Source organism: Protopterus annectens, chromosome 2.part1 (assembly GCF_019279795.1).
Source record: "Protopterus annectens isolate FY-2018-M chromosome 2.part1, PAN1.0, whole genome shotgun sequence".
NCBI classification, from domain to species: Eukaryota; Metazoa; Chordata; order Ceratodontiformes; family Protopteridae; genus Protopterus; species Protopterus annectens.
The window spans coordinates 1,186,838,376-1,186,861,749 of NC_056729.1; the positions used below are offsets into that span (position 1 = coordinate 1,186,838,376).

Sequence of the window (23,374 nt, forward strand, 5' to 3'; positions counted from 1 at the left end):
TATTCCTTTCCCACCAGAATGAACAGTACAGCGTAAGCCTTTTACTTCCCCCTCTCCCATTCCAGCTCTTCAAGCACACCAGCCACTGTTCAAAATTTGGTCATATTCAGGGCTTCATCTCTGTATGCCACAGAGTTGGATTATATGATACAATATTTAAGAAGAAAAACTCTTGATGTTCTTCGTGTTTCACTGTTGCAGTCATCACACTTGGGTTATCTGCCTGCAGGTAGGCCTCAGTCGGCCTGAATACCAGAGATTTAGTATTTCTGTGTCAGATGCTGTCGCTCCAGGACTGACATCAGGTCTTTCTTGCCGAGGAGCCAGAAGCAGAAGCAGTTCACAAGTGCCTGTCGGCCGCTACCTGAATTTTCATTTACGAATTGAATAATCCTGAAGTCTTCTAAAGCTAAGTACCCCATTGGGGATCCTTTTTTCTTGCTCTAACCGATGTCAGAAAAAGTTAATAACTGTCTTGCCAGTGGAAAGCAAATACCTCACAGAGATTTTCATTCTTACTGCATCATCTGTTTAGGTCCAGACCACGATGTACCTCGCTGTCGGTTTTGTGCCTTGTTTAATGCCTGAACCATTTGTCATCGGGCTCTCTTTGTCGCTAAATTCTTTCGCTCTCGATCTCCGTATTCTGAAATGGCTTCGGTAAGCCATCCAACTACCGATATTCCGAAAAAACATTAGGATAAAACAGACCGCATAGGTCCAAAGCTGCCGACGACGCTTCCGTTAAGCTAGTCGCCAGTCCACCGGAACTCAGTGAGGTACTTTCGCAGCCCCTGATGCCCCCTTCAGTGGATTCGCAGGCCTCTATCGAGACCCATTCAGAGTCCGGTATGCCGCAAGACTCTTCTTCGACTATGGAACTTGCAGATGTCTTTACCTTGGATGGGTCCAGAGCCACTGTGCAGGCACCAGCTTCCGAGGCAGTTCTTCGCTCAACCGATGTTCGACTCAAACCGATGACTTCTTTTTTAACTAAAACTACCGAGTTTCTTAGGCCCAGAGTACGCACTACGCCTAGAAAACTGACGACCGTAGCACATGCAACTGCTCCCATGCCACAAAAACAAATGCTTAGAATGGCAGAAGACCTTATTCCGCTGATTAGGGGAAGTCAGCCTTCTCCTGCTAAGAGAAAAAGAGACCAGTCCCCTACAGCTTCTATAGACCACGAGTCCAATGACCCTGAGATTTCTGAGTATGAAGACATGCCCTTATCTGCTTATGAAGATTCAGATACAGAGGAGTCCATTCCCTCTGCCTCCCCTCCAGAAGATTTTTCTTTTGGTGAAACCTTGCATACTTTAAGAGAGTATTTCCACTGGGAATGTGAAGACTATCCTCAGTCCAAAAAGAGACGCAGAAAATTCCTAGAGTTGCCTCAGCACAGGCCATTAGCAATACTCCCTGTCCTGGATGTTGTTGATTATGTTTTTATGGAATCCAGTCTTACTCCTGACACTTTACCTCCTGCCCCTAGGAAACCAGACAGGTACTACAGAGTACCTGACGCTCACAAATTTATTTTCAAGAATCCTACTGTTGACCCAGAGATCATTTCCCAGGGGTCTAAAGGTATCAAGGCTACTACAGTCAAGAATCCCACCCCTTCGGACAAGGATTCCAGAGCTTTGGACAGATGGGGTAAGAAGGTATATACCTCTGCAACTCTTGCTATTAGGGCATTGAATTGTCAGTTTCACATGCTGAAGTACCAGCAGCATATTGTGGAACTTAATAAACAAAAAGTGGCAACCTTTACAGACTGTGCAGAAAATAAAGAATTGCAGGAGCTTATACACTCCATAAGCCAAGTCAGTAAGCATACTTTGCAGTGTGGCTTTGACACCCTAGAAGCATCTTGCTGGGCAGCAGTCACTGGATCTGTACTGAAAAGACATGCTTGGCTCAAGGAGCATACCTTGCCAGACTGTCAAATCAAAGTTACTAGACGCTCCTTTGAACAAGGACAGTTTGTTTGGCACCAAAGCAGAAGAGGATGTTTTTCGTGTTTCACTGTTGCAGTCATTACATTTGGGTTATCTGCTTGCAGAAGCCCTCAGTCGGCCTGATTAACAAATTCTGGGGTCCCACGTCGGTTGCTGTCCCTTCTTCCGTGACGTCAGGTCGTCAGGGTATAAAACATGCAGCCAACGTCATTACATCAGTCTTTCTTGCTGTGTGGTGCCCGAAGCAGAAGCAGTTCACAAGTGCCAGTCGGCCGACTGCTGACATTTTCGTTTTCGAGTTTCAGAACCAAAGTCTTCAAATAAAAGCTAAGTACCCTGTTGGGGAAACTTTTTCTTGCTCTAAACCGATGTCAGTAAAAGTAAATAATTGTATTTCTTGTGGAAAGCAAATACCTCATAAAGATTTTCATTCATACTTCTTGCCTTGGCCCTGACCACGACGTACCACGCTGTTGGTTTTGTGTCTTATTTAAACCACGAACTATCCGTCGTCAGTATATTTGCCCTTCTAAATATTTTGGTGCTCGGTTCAATTATCCTGATATGTTTTCGGTAAGCCATTCGACTACCGACATTCCGAAAAAACGCAAAGATAAAAACAGACAGGCCACCCAGTTCGCCGGTTCTCAATGAGGTGCTTTCGCAGCCTCTGATACCCGCTACTTCAGATTCGCAAGCCTCTACTGAGACCCATTCAGAGTCCAGTATGCTGCAAGATGCTTCAGCTGTGGAACCTGCGGATGTCTCTACCTTGGATGGGTCCGGAGCCACTGCGCAGGCACCGGCTTCTGAAGGTGTATTCAGGCCTACTGACTTGCATATTAAACTGACGCCATCTTCTTCAAGGCCTAAAACTTGAATCATGCCTAGAAAGCTGACGGCCAGACCGCATGGTCAGGCCTCTATGCCAAAAAAAATGAATGATAAGAATGACTGAAGATCTCATTACTTTAATAAGGGGAAGCCAACCTTCCCCCTCTAAGAGACCTAGGACTGAATTTGCTTATGATACTTGATTCTGAAATTTCTGTTTCGTCTGATGACCAGGATTTACACTTATCTACCTATGAGGATTCTGATGTTGAGGACTCTATTCCCTCTGCTTCCCCCCAAAGGATTTCTCTTTTGGTGAAACGTACAACTCCCTAGATTCAGTAGGCATTGCTCTTCCAAACACTGGGCCTTTCCAGCCCCCTCCAGGACTTCTCAAACAGACCCAGGGAAAACAGACCACCCAGACTACAGTATCAGGGTATGCAGAGATCTAAACAATGGAGTGCCCCCACCCCTCAAGCAGGGATTGGTAAGCCACCTCCTTATGGAAAAAACTCACAATGACTTCTTTACTCCACTCCCCAACCCTGCCCAATTGCTTGTGCCCATAGGAGGAAAACTTGCCCTTCATGCAAAAAACTGGATGCCCATCACACAAGACCGATGGGTCCTCAACATTGTATCCCAAGGGTGCAAGGTTTATGTCCATTCACTGCCAACCCCAAGCATGTTTCCAGACCTTCCTCCAAACCAGTGGGCAGAGGCTCAAGACCAAGTAGCTTCCCTGTTCAATATCAGAGCTATTCAGCCGGTTCCAGTAGAACGGAGGGGTCAAGGATTCTACTCCAGACTCTGCCTAGTACCCAGGAAAGAGGGCTGTTGGCACCCAATCCTGGATCTTTCAATTCTCAACATCTTCCTGATGGTACCAACATTCAAAATATTTACCCTGCAACATCATCTTCCTATGCTAGCCAAGGATGCCTGGTTAGTCACCCTAGATTTAAAAGAAGCTTGTCTGCACATCCCCATAAGGGAGTCATGCAGGAAGCATCTACGTTTCAGGGCAGGATCTATGCATTATCAGTTCTCTGCACTTGCCGTTGGCTTATGTACTGCACCCAGAGTTTTCACAAAATGCCTGGCTCCAGCCATTGCATTCTGCAGGCAGAGAAGTATCCAAATTTTCCTGTACTTGGATGACTGCCTTATTCAGGCGGACAGTCAGGAATTGCTGTTGCAACACCTGACATTTATGAAACACCTTCTCACTTCCTTGGGATAAGATACATGCCTCAGCCATTTCAGCTCATTACAACACTGAACCACCTCTCTTCTTGCACCCTTTTTTTCAAACAGTTCCTGAGATGGGCAAACAACTTAAGGCCGCCAAGGAGAGCACCCACCCCTGCTTGTGACCTTAACTTTATACTGGAAAAGCTCACGTTTCCTCCCTTTGAACCTGCAGCATCAGCAGGTTAAAATTCCTCTCTTGGAAAACAGCATTGCTTCTAGCCATCACTTCAGCCAGAAGAGTGCCTGAGCTTCAAGCACTTATGGCAGTGGAACCCTTCATTATTTTCCATGCTGACAGGGTTTCCGTCAGAGCTAACTCTTCCTTAATGCCTAAAGTGGTATCCAGTGTGGCTCTAAACCAATCCATCCATTTGCCAACTTTCTTCCCTAATCCTCAGAATAAAGGGGAAAGGATCCTGCACTCCTTGGACCTGCATAGATAGCTCAGATTCTACCTTGATAGGACTAAGCCCTTCAGAAAATCTGACCAGTTACTAGTCAGCTTTGCAACATGGGCAGAGGGCAAGGCCATTTCAAAACAAACCATTTCCAAATGGATAGCACACTGCATCCATTTCTGCTACAAGCACCATGGGAAAACAACCCCTCAGGGGGTCAGAACACATTCCACTAGGGCAACAGCTACCTCTGCAGAATTTCTCAGGGGAGTCCCTACCAGGGACATCCTGGAAGTTGCTGCCTGGAGATGTTCTTCGTGTTTCACTGTTGCAGTCACTACATTTGGGTTATCTGCTTGCAGGCAGCCCTCAGTCAGCCTGATTATCCAAGTCTTGGGTCCTGCATCGGTTGCTGTCTCATCTGACGTCAGGTAGTCAGGGGTATAAAGCATGCAGCCAACGCCAATACATCAGTCTTTCTTGCCGTGCGGTGCCCAAAGCAGAAGCAGTTCGCAAGTGCCGGTCGGCCCACTCCTGAAATTTTCGTTTTCGAGTTTCAGAACCGAAGTCTTCAAAAAAGCTAAGTACCCCGTTGTGGGATTCTTTTTCTTGCTCTAAACCATTGTCAGTAAAAGTTAACAACTCTATTATTTGTGGAAAGCAAACACCTCATAAAGATTTTCATTCGTACTGCATTCCTTCCTTAAGCCCAGACCACAACATCCCTCGCTGTCGGTTTTGTGCCTTATTCAATCCTCGAACTATTCGTCGTCAGTTCATTTTCGCATCAAACTATTTCGGTACTTGGTTCAATTATTCAGAAATGGCTTTGGTAAGCCATCCGACTACCAACATTCTGAAAAAACATAAACATAAAGATAAAGACAGAGACAGACTGCATAGGTCCAAAGCTGCCGATGACGCTTACGTTAAGCTAATCGCCAATTCGCCGGTACTCGGTGAGGTGCTTACGCAGCCCCTGATACCTGCTCCTTCAGATTCGCAGGTCTCTACTGAGACCCATTCGGAGTCCAGTATGCCGCAAGATGCTTCTTCGACTATGGAACCTGCAGATGTCTCTACCTTGGATGGGTCCAGAGCCACTGTGCAGGCACCGGTGTCTGAGGGTGTATTCAGGCCTACTGACTTGCATATCAAACCAACGCCATCTTCTTCTTCAAGGCCTAAAACTCAATACACGCCTAGAAAACCAATGCCCAGACCGCATGGTCAGGCCCATATGCCTAAAAAACAAATGATAAGAATGGCTGAAGACCTTATTACTCTGTTCAGGGGAAGCCAGACTTCTCCCTCTAAGAGACCTAGAGCTGATTTTCCTTCTGATTCTTCTGATCAGGATTCTGAAATTTCTGTTTCTTCTGATGACCAGGATTTGCCCTAGTCTGCCTATGAGGATTCTGATGCAGAGGACTCCATTCCCTCTGCTTCCCCTCCAGAAGATTTCTCTTTTGGTGAAACTTTGCATACTCTTAGGGAGCATTTCCGTTGGGAAAGCCAAGATTACTCTGACTCCACAAAGAGGCTTAGGGAATTATTACTCCTTCCTCAACACAAGCCTTTAGCTATCCCTCCTGTACTGGACATTGTAGATGATGCCTTCTTGGAATCTAGTCTGGCCCCAGACACTATACCTCTGGCTCCCAGGAAACCTGACAGGTATTAGAGTACCTGACTCTCACAAGTTCCTGTTTAAGAATCCTACTGTAGATCCAGAGACCATTTCACATGGACCCAAAGGCATTAAGGCTACTACTGCCAAAAACCCTACCCTCTCTGATAGAGATTCCAGGGCCCTGGACAGATGGGGTAAGAAGGTATACACTTCTGCTACTTTGGCCATTAGGGCCTTAAACTGCCAGTTTCATATGTTAAAAGTATCAGCAGCGTATTATTGGGTTACTTAAACAGAAAATGATGTTGATTCCTGACTGTGCTGAAAGTAAAGAATTACAGGATTTAATGTATTCTGCTAAACAAGTTGGTAAACATACTTTGCAATGAGGTTTTGACTCCTTAGCGGCTTCTTGCAGGGCTGCTGTCACTGGGTCTGTACTTAGAAGGCATGCTTGGCTTAAGGAGCAAACATTGCCAGATCATGTTAAAGCTAAATTACTGGATGCTCCCTTAAACCAAGACTGCCTGTTTAGCAACAAAGCAGAAGTAGTACTACTTAAAAAGATGGAGGAAGAAGCTAAATTCATGCAAACTGTTAAAGATTTCCTGCAAGTACAGCCTCCCAGATTTAGTAGGCATTGGCCTTCTAAGAACTGGTCCTTTCCAGTCTCTTGCAGGCCTTCTCAGTCCAAACCCAGAACCAGCAGACCACCCAGGCTACAGCCTCAATGTACTCACAGGCCTAAGCAGTAGGGGGCTCCAACTTCCAAAGCTGGAAGTAGTAAGACACCCCCTATGGTAAACTGTCACAATGACTTCACCTTAAACCTTCCAAGCCCTGCTCAACTGACTGCTCCTTTAGGGGGAAAAATTACCCTACATGCAAAAAACTGGGAACTCATTACCCAAGACAAATGGGTTTTAAATATAGTTTCCCAAGGATGCAGATTTCACTTCCACACCTTACCAACCCCAAACGGTTGGCCAGACCTACCCCCAAATCAGTGGGCAGAGGATCAATAGAAGCTTCTCTCTCTCTTCTATGTATCAGGGCTATTCAACCTGTCCCAGAAGAGGAATGAGGGCAAGGTTTTTACTCGAGACTTTTCCTGGTACCCAGAAAAGACAACTCCTGGTGTCCTATCCTAGACCGGTCTATCCAAAACACCTTTTTGGTAATCCCAAAATTCAAAATGCTAAGTCTTCATCAGCTGCTTCCCATGCTAGGCAAAAATGCCTGGTTGGCAACATTGGATTTAAAGGAAGCTTACCTGCACATCCCAATAAGGGAATCTTGCAGAAAATACCTACGTGTCAGAGCAGGGCTACATGCATTATCAGTTCTCTGCACTGCCCTTTGGCTTATCTACTGCACCCAGGTTATTCACAAAGTGCCTAGCTCCAGTCATTGCATTCTGCAGGCAAAGAAATATTCAGATATACGCATACCCGGACGACTGTCTAATTCAGGCAGAAAGCCAGGACAATACTATTAACTCATCTGGCATTTGTAAAGAAACTGCTAACCTCACTGGGGTTCACCATAAATGAAAAGAAATCACACCTAGTGCCCTGCCAACAAATTGTATTCCTGGGAGCAAGCTTAAATACAACTTCCCCGATGGCCTACCTCACGCCAGAGAAACAAGATGATGTCCTTCAAGGATGCATCTGCAGTCCTTACAAATGGGTTGTCCTGTCGTCAGGCAGCCCTTCGGTCGGCCGGATTCCAAAGTCTGGGTCTGGCCTCGGCTGGTGTCGCACTTCACCCGACGTCATAGCTGCAGTTCTTCGGGTATAAAGGCATCAGCCGACGCCATTTTCCTCAGTCTTTCTTGCCGCGTGGCGCCCGAAGCAGAAGCTGTTCGCAAGTGCCGGTCGGTCAGATCCAGAGATTACTACTACCGAATACTACTTCGAAGACTTCTAAAAGCTAAGTACCCCGTTGGGGACTCTTTCTTGCCTCAGCCGATGTCAGAAAAAGTGAATAACTGTTTAACTTGTGGGAAACAAATACCTCATAAAGATTTCCACTCTTACTGCTTACCTTGTTTAGGCCCAGACCACGACGTAGCAGCTTGTCTAGCCTGTGCTTCTTTTAACCGACGGACGCTTAGACGTCGGTCGGAATTTGCTGAGCAGTTTTTCGGCTCTGATTTTGCTTATATTATGCCGTCGGATCCTCCGACTTCACAAATATCCAAAAAACGCAAGGAAAAGGACCGACACTCGCGGTCCGTGGTTTCGGCCGAAACCGCGGTTAAGCCAACCACGAGTGTCTCGGTTTCGACTGAAACCGAGCAAGCGGTTCTTCCTTCAGCCGAAAACATGCCTTCTACCAAGGCCTCTTCTAACCTGGTGGAATCGGCTTCTGAAATCCAACCTACAGTTGCGGTTTCTCAGGAATTATCTGACACTATTCCCTTGGATATTTCAACCCCTGCACGTGGAGCTGCTAGGCCTCCTGCAGCCATGTCCATTAAGGCCTTTGCCAGGGCTAAAGCAGCTAAAGCTACAAAAACTGTGCCTGTTAAGACCCCCTCTCACAGGCCCAGCTCCAGTTCCCAAATGCTTTCTCTGGCAGAGGATCTCATTTCTTTAATCCGGGGATCCCAACCTCTTCCAGACAGGGCCTCTCATCCACCTCCAGAGAAGAGGCCTAGAGCAGAGCCCCCTGAGCCAGTGTCCACAGATGATTCCTCTGATGATTCAGATAATACAGACCCTCCAGAGGCTCCTTTTTCCCCTTACGAAGACTCTGATGCTGAAGAGTCCATCCCTTCTGCCTCTCCACCTGAGGAATTTTCCTTTGGGGAAACCTTGCATGCTATGAGGGAACAATTTCAGTGGCAGGGCCAAGATTTTTCAGACTCCAGGAAAAGGCTTAGAACCTTTTTGCATTTACCACAACATAGGCCTTTAGCTATACCTCCAGTTCTTTCTGTTGTAGATGATGCATTTAATGATGCTTGTACTGCTCCTGATTCTTTACCTCCGGCCCCTGCTAAGCCCGATAGGTTCTACAGGGTCCCGGACACACATCACCATCTATACTAGGCTCCTTTTGCAGATCCCGAGACTATCTCCCAGGGGCCTAAGGCTGTAGCAACTACCTCTGCTAAAAACCCCCTCCCCTCTGAAAGGGAATCCAGGTCCTTAGAGAGATGGGGTAAAAAAGTTTACACTTCTGCTACTCTGTCAGCTAGGGCCTTGAACTGTCAATTTCATATGATCCAATATCAAGAATTTATGCTAGACCAGTTAACTAAAAAGCTGTCCTCTGATGAGCCTTTTGATAAGAAGTATGTTCAGGAAATGGTACATAACATTCAGCAAGTTAGTAACCATTCTTTAAAATGCGGCTATGATGCACTGGAGGCTTCCTTTAGATCAGCCATGACTGGCACAGTTATCAGAAGGCATGCATGGTTGAAAGAGCAGGCCTTACCGGACCATGTCAAATCAAAATTATTAGATGCTCCCATGGACAAGGCCAATTTATTTGGTTCTCCTGCACAACAGGTACTGAAGAAGATGGAAGAGAAGGCAAAATCTGTACAAACAGTGAAAGATTTCTTACAGGTCCAACCTCCAAGGTTTAGCAGGAATTGGCCCTCCAAAAATTGGTCCTTTCCAGACTCCTCTAAAGCACAGAGAGGCAGGAACAGGCGTTCAAGAGGCAGAAACCAATCCAGGGGTGCCTACAGGGGACGCCAGTGGCAGGGTAACAACCAGCGAGGCACAGACGCAGCCACCACCACTGCAACAGGACAATCACAGTGACTTGGCTCTGGCACCGCCTACCAGGGAACAACTAGAAGCACCCTTAGGCGGAAAGCTAGCTTTATTTTCAAAAAACTGGCATTACATCACAAGGGACAAGTGGATTTTGCAAACTATAGACCAAGGTTACAGGTTTCATTTCCATACTCTACCAGGGAAGAGAGGAATGCCAAACCTACCACCAACTCAAAAGGCAGAAGCTCTAAAACAAATCTCTCAACTATTAAGGATGAGAGCTGTGGAAAAGGTACCATCTATGGAACAAGGAAAGGGATTTTACTCCAGACTCTTCCTGGTACCAAGAAAAGAGAGCAAATGGAGGCCTATTCTTGACCTGTCCACTTTAAACACATTCCTCATTGTTCCAAAATTCAAAATGCTGACTCTACAGCAGCTTCTTCCCATGCTGGGCAAGGAGTCTTGGCTGGTAACTCTAGATCTCAAGGAGGCATACCTGCACGTCCCCATACGACCAAATTGCAGAAGATACCTCAGATTTCTTGCAGGATCAGAGCATTATCAATTCTCAGCATTGCCCTTTGGCTTATCTACTGCGCCCAGAGTGTTCACGAAATGCCTGGCATCAGTAATTGCTCATTGCAGGCTTCAGGGAATCCAAATTTACCCCTACCTGGACGACTGCCTGATACAAGCGGACAACAAAAACAAGCTCACAGAAGACTTACAAAGAGTCATTTACCTGCTACAAGCCCTGGGATATACAGTCAATATAAAAAAGTCAAGACTGATACCATCCCAAAGAATAACCTTTTGGGTGCAGAGCTGGACACATCAAAGCAAATGGCATTCCTAACTGTAGAAAAGCAAGAGCAACTACCTCTCTACTTCTTGGCATTAACAAAGCAGAACCATCTAACAGCAAGAAAAGTACTGCAAGCCCTGGGCTTCATGGCATCCTGCATAATACTGGTCCCTCATGCCAGACTGCATATGAGAAAGCTACAGTGGTACCTAAAGAATTTATGGTCTCAACACAAGCACAGCCTAGAAACCAAAATTCCAATAATACCATGCCTGAAGCAAGAGTTCCTATGGTGGGCTCAGGCCTGTCAAACACAGGATTGCCCTTCTACAGCATTCAACCAAGCCAAACCATCACGACGGACGCCTCAGACCTCGGTTGGGGGGCCCACATGCTGGACAAGTGCATACAAGGCTTATGGACTCAAGACCAGCTGCACCTGCACATAAATCTAAAGGAAATGCTGGCAGTAAAATTGGCAATCCAGACATTCAGACCATTTCTTCGAGAAGGTCAATTGATGATAAGGACAGACAACACCACAGTTATGTGGTACATCAACAAACAGGGAGGCACACATTCATACCCTCTATGCCGGATGGCACTGGACCTATGGAATGTGGCTCTGAGCTACAACATTCAGTTACAAGCAATTTTTGTACCGGGAAAAGAAAACATTCTAGCAGACATATTAAGCAGGACAACCACGGATGCCCACGAATGGATGCTGCATCCGGACATCTTCAAAGCCATAACAAGAAAATGGGGACTCCCAGAAATAGACTTATTTGCATCCCCACACAATCACCAGCTAAAGAAATTCTGCACAAGGACGTACCACCCACTTGCTTGGAAGGTGGACTCCCTATCTTTCAGTTGGAAAAACCTGACAACATATGCATTCCCACCACTTCCTTTGATGCACAAGGTGCTATTGAAGATCAAAGAGGACCGTCCAAGGATCATTCTGATAGCTCCAGACTGGCCAAGGCAACATTGGTACCCATTACTAAGGAGCATGTCACGGGAACAAATATGGGCACTACCCCTGGTCCCATTGCTGTTAACACAGAACAACTACAACATCCTGAATCCAAACCTGAAAACTTTGCAGCTGACTGCCTGGAACATTACATAAGATCAATTAACCCAAATTTATCCCAAAGGGTTAAAGACATTATCCTTGAGGCTCGCAGACCCTCAACAAGAAAAAATTATGCAGCAAAATGGAAAAGATATCTCATTTGGAGTACTGCAAAGGGAGAAGATGTGTCACTGGCGAACATAGCCAACATCCTGGAATACTTGGTAGAGCTCTTCCACACAGGCCTGTCCTATTCTTCCATCAAGATACATGCATCAGCTGTTTCAGCAGAATACAGCGTGGATCCTCCTGTCTTCTCACATCCTCTGCTCAGGCAGTTTCTGAGAGGAATTAAAAATGTAAAACCTCCTAGGAAACCACCATTGCCAGCATGGGACTTGAACTTTGTGCTAGAAAAATTGACACTTCCTCCTTTCGGACCAGCAGCAACAGCAGAATTACAATACCTATCATGGAAGACTGCTTTCCTGCTGGCAATCACTTCAGCAAGAAGGGTATCTGAACTACAGGCATTAATGGCAGTGCAACCCTTCCTGATCTTTCATCAAGATAGAGTGTCCATGAGAACAAATCCTACATTTATGCCTAAGGTGGTATCCAGAGTGTCTTTAAATCAGGCTATCCACCTACCTACATTCTTCCCCAACCCACAGAACAGGGGAGAAAGACTGTTGCATACCTTGGATGTACATAGACAGTTGCGCTACTACCTGGACAGGACCAAGGGCAATAGAAAAACTGCTGTTTTGCAAGGGATCCTAACTACACCATAATCTCTCTTTTTTCCTCCTCCCCTACTTTGGCTATGGTATTCTACCCATTTGTAAGGACTGCAGATGCATCCTTGAAGGACATAGTACAGTTTTGTACCTACCATAAATGTAGATGTCCAATAGGAATGCATCTGCAGTCAGGATTACCCACCCGCCTTCCCCTCTGTGGTACTCCTAGGGTATTTACCCATCTTATAGCTAGCTGGGGGGGGGGGTCTTTTATGGTGTATTTGTTTGTATATATGTACATACATGCTTATTTTTTGTGTTTGCTCTCTACTATTTGTAAACATTGGCATTTATCCAAATTTTGCCTTCCAAGAGGGCACCTGGCATCTGGGGCAAGAAACACTGAGGAAAATGGCGTCGGCTGATGCCTTTATACCCGAAGAACTGCAGCTATGACGTCGGGTGAAGTGCGACACCAGCCGAGGCCAGACCCAGACTTTGGAATCCGGCCGACCGAAGGGCTGCCTGACGACAGGACAACCCATTTGTAAGGATTGCAGATGCATTCCTATCGGACATCTACATTTGTGGTAGGTACAAAACTGTACTTTCATCGTGTTACCCTGCTGCAGTCATCACACTTGGGTTATCCTGCCATCAGGTGGTCCCGCAGTCGGCCTGAGTTCCAAAGTCTTGGTCCGGCGTCGGTTGCTATCGCTTCTTCCCTGACGTCAGTGCGCCAGAGGTATATAAGAGGCATGCGACGCCATTTTCTTCAGTCTTTCTTGCCACGCGGTGCCCGAAGCAGAAGCAGTTCGCAAGTGCCGGCCAGCCGACAACTGAGATTTTTTAATCGAATTTCAGTCCGAAGTCTTCAATAAAGCTAAGTACCCCATTGGGGAACCTTTTCTTGCCTCAGTCCGATGTCAGAAAAAGTTAACAATTGCATTTCTTGTGGGAAGCAAATACCTCATAAGGACTTCCATTCTTATTGTATTCCTTGCCTAGGCCCAGACCACGACGTCACAGGTTGTCGGTTTTGTGCTAGGTTTAATAAACAAACTATCAAACGCTGTTTTGACTTCGCATGACATTACTTTGGTAGAAAATTTAATTATATCATGCAGTCGGAGCAGCCGACGACCGGCATGCATAAAAAACGCAAGGATAAGGACAGGCAGCCTAGGAACAAGCCAGATTCCGAGGCCTCTGCTGGGCCTGTCACCTGTTCTCCGGCCTACGCAGCCCCTGACGACCGCAGAATTGGAACCCCAGATAGCTGCGGATTCTCAAGCGGAGTGTACTAGGCCGTCGCAGCCATCTTCTTTAGGCCCTTCCGACACCGGAGCAGAAAGAGATCCCAGTGCAGTTGAAACACCTTCGGTTGCAGAAGGTGTCTTCAGACCGACTACACTCACCATTAAATCTTATGCTAAGCTTAAAACTCCATTAAAGCCAAAAACGACTGTACATTGCTCTACAGTTCAAGGCCCCATGCCTAAGAAACAGATGCTTAAGATGGCTGAAGATTTGATTACCCTAATCAGGGGTTCCCATCCCCCTCCAGATAAAAGACCAAGACAAGAGGAGGATTATGCTTCCTCTGACCAGGTTTCAATTTCCTCAGATTCTTCTGAGGAACAGGATTACATTTTTCCCCCTTATGAAGACTCTGATGCTGAAGACTCTATTCCCTCAGCATCTCCCCCTGAAGACTACTCCTTTGGGGAAACTTTACATACCATGAGGGAACATTTCCACTGGGAATGCCAGGACTACTTTGATTCTAAGAAAAGGCTCAGAGAGTTCCTTTTACTACCCCAGCACAGACCACTTGTTATCTCTCCAGTTTTAGACATTGTGGATGATGTTTACTTGGAGTCTCGTCTAAATCCAGACTCTCTACCTCCTGCTCCAGTCAAACCAGACAGGTACTACCGAGTACCTGACTCACACAAATTCCTTTATAAAAGTCCTGTGGCTGACCCAGAAACAATTTCCCAGGGTCCCAAAGGGGCTAAAGCTTCTATGGCTAAAAATCCTGTACCCTCTGAAAGGGATTCCAGAGCCCTAGAAAGATGGGGTTAGAAGATATACACCTCAGCTACTCTGGCTATGAGATCATTAAATTGTCAGTTTCACATGCTGAAATATCAGCAATTCCTAATGTCTCAATTAAAACAAAAAATGTGCACACATTCTGAGCAGTCTGAATTCAAGGAAATGCAGGATCTGTTGCATGCAGCTGAACAGGTGGGCAAACATACTTTACAATGTGGATTTGATTCATTGGAAGCTTCCTGTAGAGCAGTTGTTACTGGCTCTGTTATACGTAGACATGCTTGGTTAGAAGAACAAACCCTGCCTGATCATGTTAAAGCAAAATTATTGGATCCACCTTTACAGCAGGATGTATTATTTGGTGTCAAAAGCAGAAGAAGTTTTAAAGAAAATGGAGGATAAGGCAAAGTCTATGCAGACGGTCAAGGATTTTTTAAAGGTACAACCCCCTCGTTTCAGCAGAAATTGTTCAACAAAAAACTGGTCCTTTCCAGCATCGGACAGATCACAGAGGGGCAAATACAGACGCCCAAGGGGCAGAGGTCAATCACAAGGCCCTTACAAACCTCGCCGATGGGTTACTGCTACCCAGAAAGGAGGAGAGGACAGGCCCCAAGCTAGCAGAAGACAAACACAAAGACTCAGTCCTCAAACTACCAAGCAAATCTCTCTTGGCAGCTCCCTTGGGAGGAAAATTAGCTCTTTTTGCAGGCAACTGGCACATCATCACAAAAGACAAATGGGTCCTAAACATTGTCTCACAAGGATACAGATTCCACTTTCATACCTTGCCAAGGATAAAAGGAATGCCAAACTTGTCACCAAATCAATGGGCAGAGGCACAAAAACAAATTTCAGCTCTCATGGACATGAGAGCCATTCAACAGGTACCTACACAGGAGCAAGGACAAGGATTTTACTCAAGACTCTTTCTAGTCCCAAGAAAAGACAAAGCATGGAGACCCATTCTGGATCTTTCAATTCTGAACTCCTATCTACAAGTACCAAAATTCAAGATGCTAACACTACAGCAGCTTCTTCCCATGCTGGGCAAGAATGCTTGGCTAGTAACGTTGGACCTCAAGGAGGCATACCTGCATGTCCCTTTCAGACAAAATTGCAGAAGATACCTCTGCTTCATTGCAGGTTCAACCCATTATCAATTCTCTGCACTGCCCTTTGGCTTATCTACTGCGCCCAGGGTCTTCACAAAATACCTGGCACCAGTAATTGCATACTGCAGACAAAGAGGAATTCAAATATACCCATACCTGGATGACTGCCTTATTCAAGCAGAAAGCAAGGGCATTCTTTTAAAGCATCTGGCATTTGTCAAACACCTTCTAAGTTGCCTAGGGTACACAGTAAACGAAAAGAAATCAAAACTAGTGCCCTCACAAAACATAATATTCCTGGGTAGCAGCTTAAATACAATGGCCCAGATGGCTTATCTCACGCCAGACAAGCAGCAACAGCTGACTCAATACTTCAAAACAATGGCAACAAAGACCCAACTCCCTGCAAGAAAAATTCTGCAGGCCTTTGGTTTCATGGCATCTTGCATACTACTAATACCATTTACAAAACTGCATATGAGGAAATTACAATGGTACCTGAAAAGCGTATGGACTCAGCACAGCCACAGCTTGGAAACAATGATACCACTTATTCCCTGCCTCCAGCAGGAGTTTCTATGGTGGGCACAGGCATGTCACCTCAACAAGGGTCAGCCTTTCACCTTACCCACAGCCAGGCAAACTATGACAACAGATGCATCAGACTATGCCTGGGGAGCACACATGGCAGGACAGTGCATTCAGGACTAATGGACTACAGATCAAAGATATCTGCGTATCAATCAAAAAGAAATGCTAGCAGTACAGAATGCTCTAACAGCTTTCAAGGACCTCTTACACCCAGGACAACTAATAATAAAGACGGACAATACCACAGTAATGTGGTACATAAACAAGCAAGGGGGCACACATTCCTGCCCTCTATGCAGGCAAGCTATGACCTTGTGGAACACAGCACTGTCTTACCAAGTTCAATTACAAGCACAATTCCTGCCAGGAAAGAAAAACACATTGGCAGACGACCTAAGCAGAAACATCATGGATCCCCACGAGTGGAAACTAGATCCACAAGTATTTGCAATGATAACTCAAAAATGGGGACACCCAGACATAAATCTGTTTGCCCACCCCCAAAACTACCAACTTCAAAAATTTTGCACAAGGACATTCCATCCACAAGCTTGGGAAGTGGACACCCTCTCATTCAGTTGGAAAACATTGACAGTGTATGCCTTTCCTCCACTGTCTCTTCTAGCAAAGGTACTGCTGAAAGTCAGATTAGACAGACCACAAATGATACTCATTGCACCAGAATGGCCACGCCAGCACTGGTATCCAATTCTAAGGAACATGGCCCATGGCCCACCATGGATTTTACCACAAATTCCACACCTGCCCACCCAGCGAGACAATCAGATTCTACGCAGCCAGCTCAAGACTTTAAACCTGGCTGCATGGCAAATGACCTAAACAACCAGCCAACACTTCTATTCAAAGCTGTTATGGATGTCATTCTGGAGGCCAGGAGGCCCAGCACCAGGAAAACCTATTCAGACAAATGGAAATGATTTTGCGCCTGGAACCAGGCTAAAGGCCAAAATCCCCTAGATCCAAACATTCCTCAGATTCTACAATATTTAACTGAGATGTTGCACAAAAGACTTTCCTTTTCATCTATTAAGATCCATGCTTCAGCAATTTCAGCTCATTACAACACGGATCCTCCTTTATTTTCACATCCACTCCTAAGACAGTACCTCAGAGGGGCTAAGAACATAAGACCGCCCAGGAGAGCACCAACACCTACTTGGGATCTCAACTTTTGTTCTGAAAAAGCTTACACTGCTGCCCTTTGAACCAGCTTTTTCAGCTGATTTAAAATTTATTTCATGGAAAACTGTCCTGCTACTAGCAATAACTTCAGCTAGAAGAGTCTCAGAGCTACAAGCACTAATGGCAATGGAGCCTTTCCTCATTTTTCATCAAGACAGAGTCTCTCTACGAACTAACCCTTCCTTTAGGCCAAAGGTGGTATCCAATGTGGCCCTAAACCAAACCATTCATTTGCCCACCTTTTTCCCAAATCCCCAGAACAAAGGAGAAAGACTCCTGCACTCTTTGGACATTCACAGGCAATTGTGTTACTACTTGGATAAAACTAAGGCTTTCAGAAAATCTGACCACCTCTTTGTAGCCTTTGCTGCAGGATCACAAGGAAAAGCTATCCCAAAACAGACCATTTCAAAATGGATAGGACATTGCATACATTTCTGCTACACGTATCATGGGAAACTGGTACCTGCTAACATTAGGTCCCACTCCACCAGGGCTACAGCTACATCAGCAACCTTTCTCAGGGGGGTGCCAACCAAGGATATTCTGGAAGCTGCAACTTGGAGTTCAGTGCACACCTTCACCAAACACTATCACTTACCTCTATATTCTAAGACTAGAGCTGGTTTTGCCCCTGCAGTTTTGCAGGGCCTAATAGCTTATTCTAACCCTGTTTAACTCCACCACCCATCCTTAGCTTTGGGATACAACCCAAGTGTGATGACTGCAGCAGGGTAACACGGTGAACATAGTACAGTTTTGTACCTACCATAAATGTAGATGTTCGAGTGTTCACCCTGCTGCAGTCCAGGTTATCCTCCCTCCATCCCCTCTGAACTAGCTGGACTTATCTATACCATTCTATCCTATACAAACTCTGTGGTGTATTTGCTTGTGCCTGAAGGTATTGTTTTATTTTCATATGTATTTATCTATATATATATATATATATATATGTATATGTGTGTATATATATATATATATATATATATATATATATATATATATATATATATATATATATATATATATATACCTCTGGTGCACTGACGTCAGGGAAGAAGCAACATCAACCAATGCTGGACCAAGACTTTGGAACTCAGGCCGACTGCGGGACCGCCTGACGGCAGGATAACCCAAGTGTGATGACTGCAGCAGGGTGAACACTCGAACATCTACATTTATGGTAGGTACAAAACTGTACTTTTATTTGACAGCCTACTTCAAATTACTGGCCACAAAGACCCAGCTATCTGCAAGGAAAATACTGCAAGCCCTGGGGTTCATGGCCCCTTGCATTATGCAAGACTGCATATGAGGAAACTACAATGGTATCTAAAAAGCCTATGGTGTCAACATTCTCAGGACCTGGAATCAATGATTCCCATCATTCCTTGTATAAAGACAGAGTTCCTTTGGTGGGCTGAGGCCTGCCACCACAACAAGGGACTGCCACTCAGTCTACCCCCTGCCGCCCAAACCCTAAGAACAGATGCATCAGACTATGCATGGGGGGGGGCTCACTTGGCAGGGCAGTGCATTCAGGGAAAATGGAATCCGAATCAAATGCACCTGCATATCAGTCAAAAAGAAATGTTAGCTGTACAGATGTCTCTGACAGCCTTCAAGGGCCACATTCTTGCAGGACAATTATTGGTAAAGACGGACAACACCACTGTTATGTGGTACATAAACAAGCAGGGGCGAACCCACTCATACCCTCTCTGTAGACTAGCCATGGCTCTGTGGAACACAGCCTTCAGCTACCAAGTGCACCTACAAGTTCAATTCCTGGCAGGCAAGCTAAATACACTGGCAGAGGACCTAAGCAGAAATCTCATGGACCCACACGAGTGGAAATTGGAACCAAAGATATTCAACATTTTGAGAAACAAATGGGGGAGCCCAGAGATAGACCTGTTTGCCTCCCCTCATAACTACCAATTGGAAAAATTCTGCACAAGGACTCCCCACATACAAGCTTGGAAAGTGGATGGCCTGTCCTTCAACTGGGAAAGCCTCTCAGTTTGTGCCTTTCCCCCTCTGCCTCTCTTCTCGAAAGTTCTACTAAAGATCAAACAGGACAAACCAAGGACAATACTCATTGCACCAGACTGGCCACGCCAACACTGGTACCCCTTCTCACGCAGTATGTCACTGCTGGAACCATGGCACCTGCCTCAGACCCCTTCCCTACTGTCTCAGCTGGAGGGCCAGATTCTGCACCCCCAGCTTCAAACCCTGAACCTGGCAGCCTAGCTAATTACCTAAGTTCTCCTATACCATCCCTCAGTAAGCAAGTGCTGGATGTCATCCTGGAGGCAAGGAGGCCTAGTACTAGAAAATCCTATGCTGAAAAGTGGAAAAGATTCTGTTCCTGGAGCCAGACTCAGGGGATGATCACAACAGTGCCCAGTTTACCGCATATTCTTCAATACTTAACAGAGATGCTTCACAGGGGCCTTTCCTTCTCTTCTATTAAAATTCATGCCTCAGCCATTTCAGTGCATTATAATACTGAGCCACCCCTCTTCTCTCACCCCCTTCTGAAACAATTCCTCAGAGGGGCCAAAAATTTTAGAACACCTAGGAGAGTCCCTACTCCAGCCTGGGACCTTAACTTTGTATTGAAAAAGCTCACTCTCCCTCCATTTGAACCAGCTGCAACTGCAGAGTTGAAATTCCTTTCTTGGAAAACAGCTTTCCTTCTTGCCATCACTTCAGCAAGAAAAGTGCCTAAATTACAGGCCCTCATGGCAGTGGAGCCCTTCATCATCTTTCATGCAGACAGGGTGTCCCTCAGGACCAATCCTTCCTTTATGCCCAAGGTGGTATCCAGTGTGGCCCTTAATCAGTCCATTCATTTGCCAACCTTCTTTTCTAATCCACAGAACAAAGGAGAACGAATACTGCACTCCTTGGGCGGGCACAGACAACTTAGATTTTATTTGGACAGGACTAAACCTCAAAGGAAATCTGAACAGCTGCTAGTTGCCTTTGCTGCAGGGGCAGAGGGGAAGGCCATTTCAAAGCAAACCATTTCTAAGTGAATAGGCCATTGCATTCATTTCTGCTATAAAGTGGAAAACTTACCCCACAGGGGATAAGACCCCATTCCACCAGGGCTGCATCTACTTCTACAGCCTTTCTCATAGGTGTTCCTACCAGGGATATCCTAGAAGCTGCTACCTGGAGTTCTATACATACCTTCACCAAGCATTACCACTTGCCATTTTTTCTAAATCCAGAGCTGGTTTTGCCACTTGCGTGTTGCAGGGCCTAATAGCTGGTCCTAATGCTCTCTTATTGCTTCCTCCCTTCCTTAGCTTTGGTAATCTACCCAAATGTAATGACTGCAGCAGTGAAACACGAAGAACATAATACAGTTGTGTACACTTACCATAAATGTAGATGTTCGACTGTATTCACTGTTGCAGTCCTGGTTACCCTCCCTCTAGCTCCCTGACTTTGAGTATACCTTTCTTCTTGTTTACTGTATTTAAGCTTTCTGGTGTATTTGCTTTTTTTGGAGGTGTAACCTTGTATATAATTGCTTCCCATTATGGGAGCACCTGACATCTGGGCCAAGAAAAACTGATATAATGGCGTCAGCTGCATGCTTTATACCCCTGACTACCTGACGTCATGGAAGATGAGACAGCAACTGACGCAGGACCCAAGACTGTGATAATCAGGCCGACTGAGGGCTACCTGTAAGCAGATAACCCAAATGTAATGACTGCAGCAGTGAATACACTCGAACATCTACATTTATGGTAAGTCTACACAACTGTACTTTCTGTACACACCTTCACCAAGCATTACGACCTGCCTATCTTTTCCAAATCCAGGGCAAGTTTTGCAACTGCAATCCTGCAAGGCGTACTAGCCAGCCCTAACTCTTCTTGACTGTCTCCACCTTTCTTCAGCTTTGGGAATCCACCCAAGTGTGATGACTGCAACAGTGAAACACAAAGAATATAGTACAGTTGTGTACACCTGCCATAAATGGTATATATATATAAAATCTCTCTATGCCTTTTTACTCTCCCCTTTCAGGGGTATTGGTATTTATTTTTAGTGGTGGTGTTTTTCCTCTACCATACCTTAGTTCCCTATTGGGGGGCTCCTGACATTTGGGGCAATAAAAACTGATGTAATGGCATTGGCTGCTTGTTTGTATACCCCTGATGACTTGACTTCGGTCCTGGAGCAACCGACACAGAAATACTAAGTCTCTGGTATTCGGGCCAACTGAGGGCTACCTGCAGGCAGATAACCCAAGTGTGATGACTTCAACTGTGAATAGATTCATAGGTAGGTACTAGGTTATCTGCCCGAGGGCATTTATAAGCCTAGCCAGAGTGTGTCAACTTTAGCCGTCCCATTGCTTAATTAACTGAGCCTCTGTCAAGAAGAGCCAATGAAGTGATCCCACAGGTGTATTTTCTGTTACGCATCCACTCATCAAGGTTTCTCTTGGAGTGTTAGTGAGGGGCTGTGCCTAATGTAGTTAGGAATTTTATTCCAAAGCATGGGGAGTCTCTGTGACAGGACTCTATCCCTCCAGCATGTTCTATTTATTGTTGTGGCGAGGTTTAGCTCACTAGAGCGAATGGCTCGCAGTGACTAGGTGGAGCATGTCCATCAATTCTGAGTTGGACATGGCTTTGTAAGTCAGGCAGAGATCACCTCTGAGTAGGCGATATGCCACTGCGTACAGCTGGAGTTTTTCCAGTCGGGCTGCATAGGACATATGTCTGAGACCAGTAATCCTCTTGGTGAGGTACTTTTGTGGTCTTTCCAGCTGTTGGAAGTGTCTTGTGAGGTACATCCCAAACGGGGCATTGTACTCTATGATGGGTCTGATGAGTGACGAGTAGAGGGGCACTATAACCTCTTTATTTCTAGATGCAAACCCTTTAATAATTATATGGGCTACATAGAATGATTTCATAACTACATTGGCAGTATGATTGTCAAAGGAGAGATTACTATCTACCTGGGTCCCCAGATCTCTTATTACCTCTTCTGTATTAAGGGGGCTGCCACCTATGTGGTAATTCATGGGTGATGTTTTTCGTCTTTCACTGTTGCAGTCATTGCATTTGGGTAATTTGCTGGCAGGTTGCCCTCAGTCAGCCTGAATTTCAAAGTCTTGGGTCCTGCGTCAGTTGCTGTCTCCACTTCCATGACGTCAGGTCGTCAGGGGTATAAAACATGCAGCCAATGCTATTTTCTTAAGTCTTTCTTGCCGCGCGGTGCCCAAAGCAGAAGCATTTCACAAGTGCCGGTCGGCCGACTACTGAAATATTTGAGTTTGAATTTCAGAACCGAAGTCTTCATTAAAGCTAAGTACCCCGTTGGGGAAACTTTTTTTCTTGCTTTTTACCGATGTCAGAAAAAGTTAATAATTGCATTACTTGTGGGAAGCAATTACCTCATAAAGATTTCCATTCATACTGTATTCCTTGCCTAGGCCCTGATCACAATGTGCCTGGCTGTCGATTTTGTGCTAGGTTTAACCAATGCACTGTTAAGCATTGGTATATTTTTGCATCAAAGTATTTTGGAAACGGATTTAACTACCCAGAAATGTCGTTGGATACCAGTCCGACTACCGGAGTACATAAAAAATGCAAAGAAAAGGACAGAGAAAGGCGGTCGAGATCCAAAACCGACGAAGCTTCTCCTAAGCCAGTCGCCGGTTTGCCGGTACTCAGGTGCTTTCGCAGTTCCTGATACCCGCTGCCTTCGAGTTGCAGGCCTCTATCCACACCCATGTGGAGTCTGGCATGCCGCAAGATACTCAAGGTATTGGACCGACAGATGCATCTCCCTCGGATGGGTCCAGAGCCACTGAACAGGCACCAGCTTCTGAGGGTGTATTCAGACCTCAACATTTGTATATCAAACCGACGACAGCTGCAAAACCAAAGA

At 45.6% G+C, this 23,374-nt stretch overlaps 1 protein-coding gene across 2 annotated transcripts in view; it reads left to right on the forward strand.

Annotated features, from left to right (window-relative positions):
* EXTL3 (exostosin like glycosyltransferase 3) overlaps positions 1 to 23,374 on the forward strand; it is a 1,000,838-nt gene that overhangs the window by 838,329 nt on the left and 139,135 nt on the right. The gene's annotated exons all lie outside the window — the stretch shown is intronic.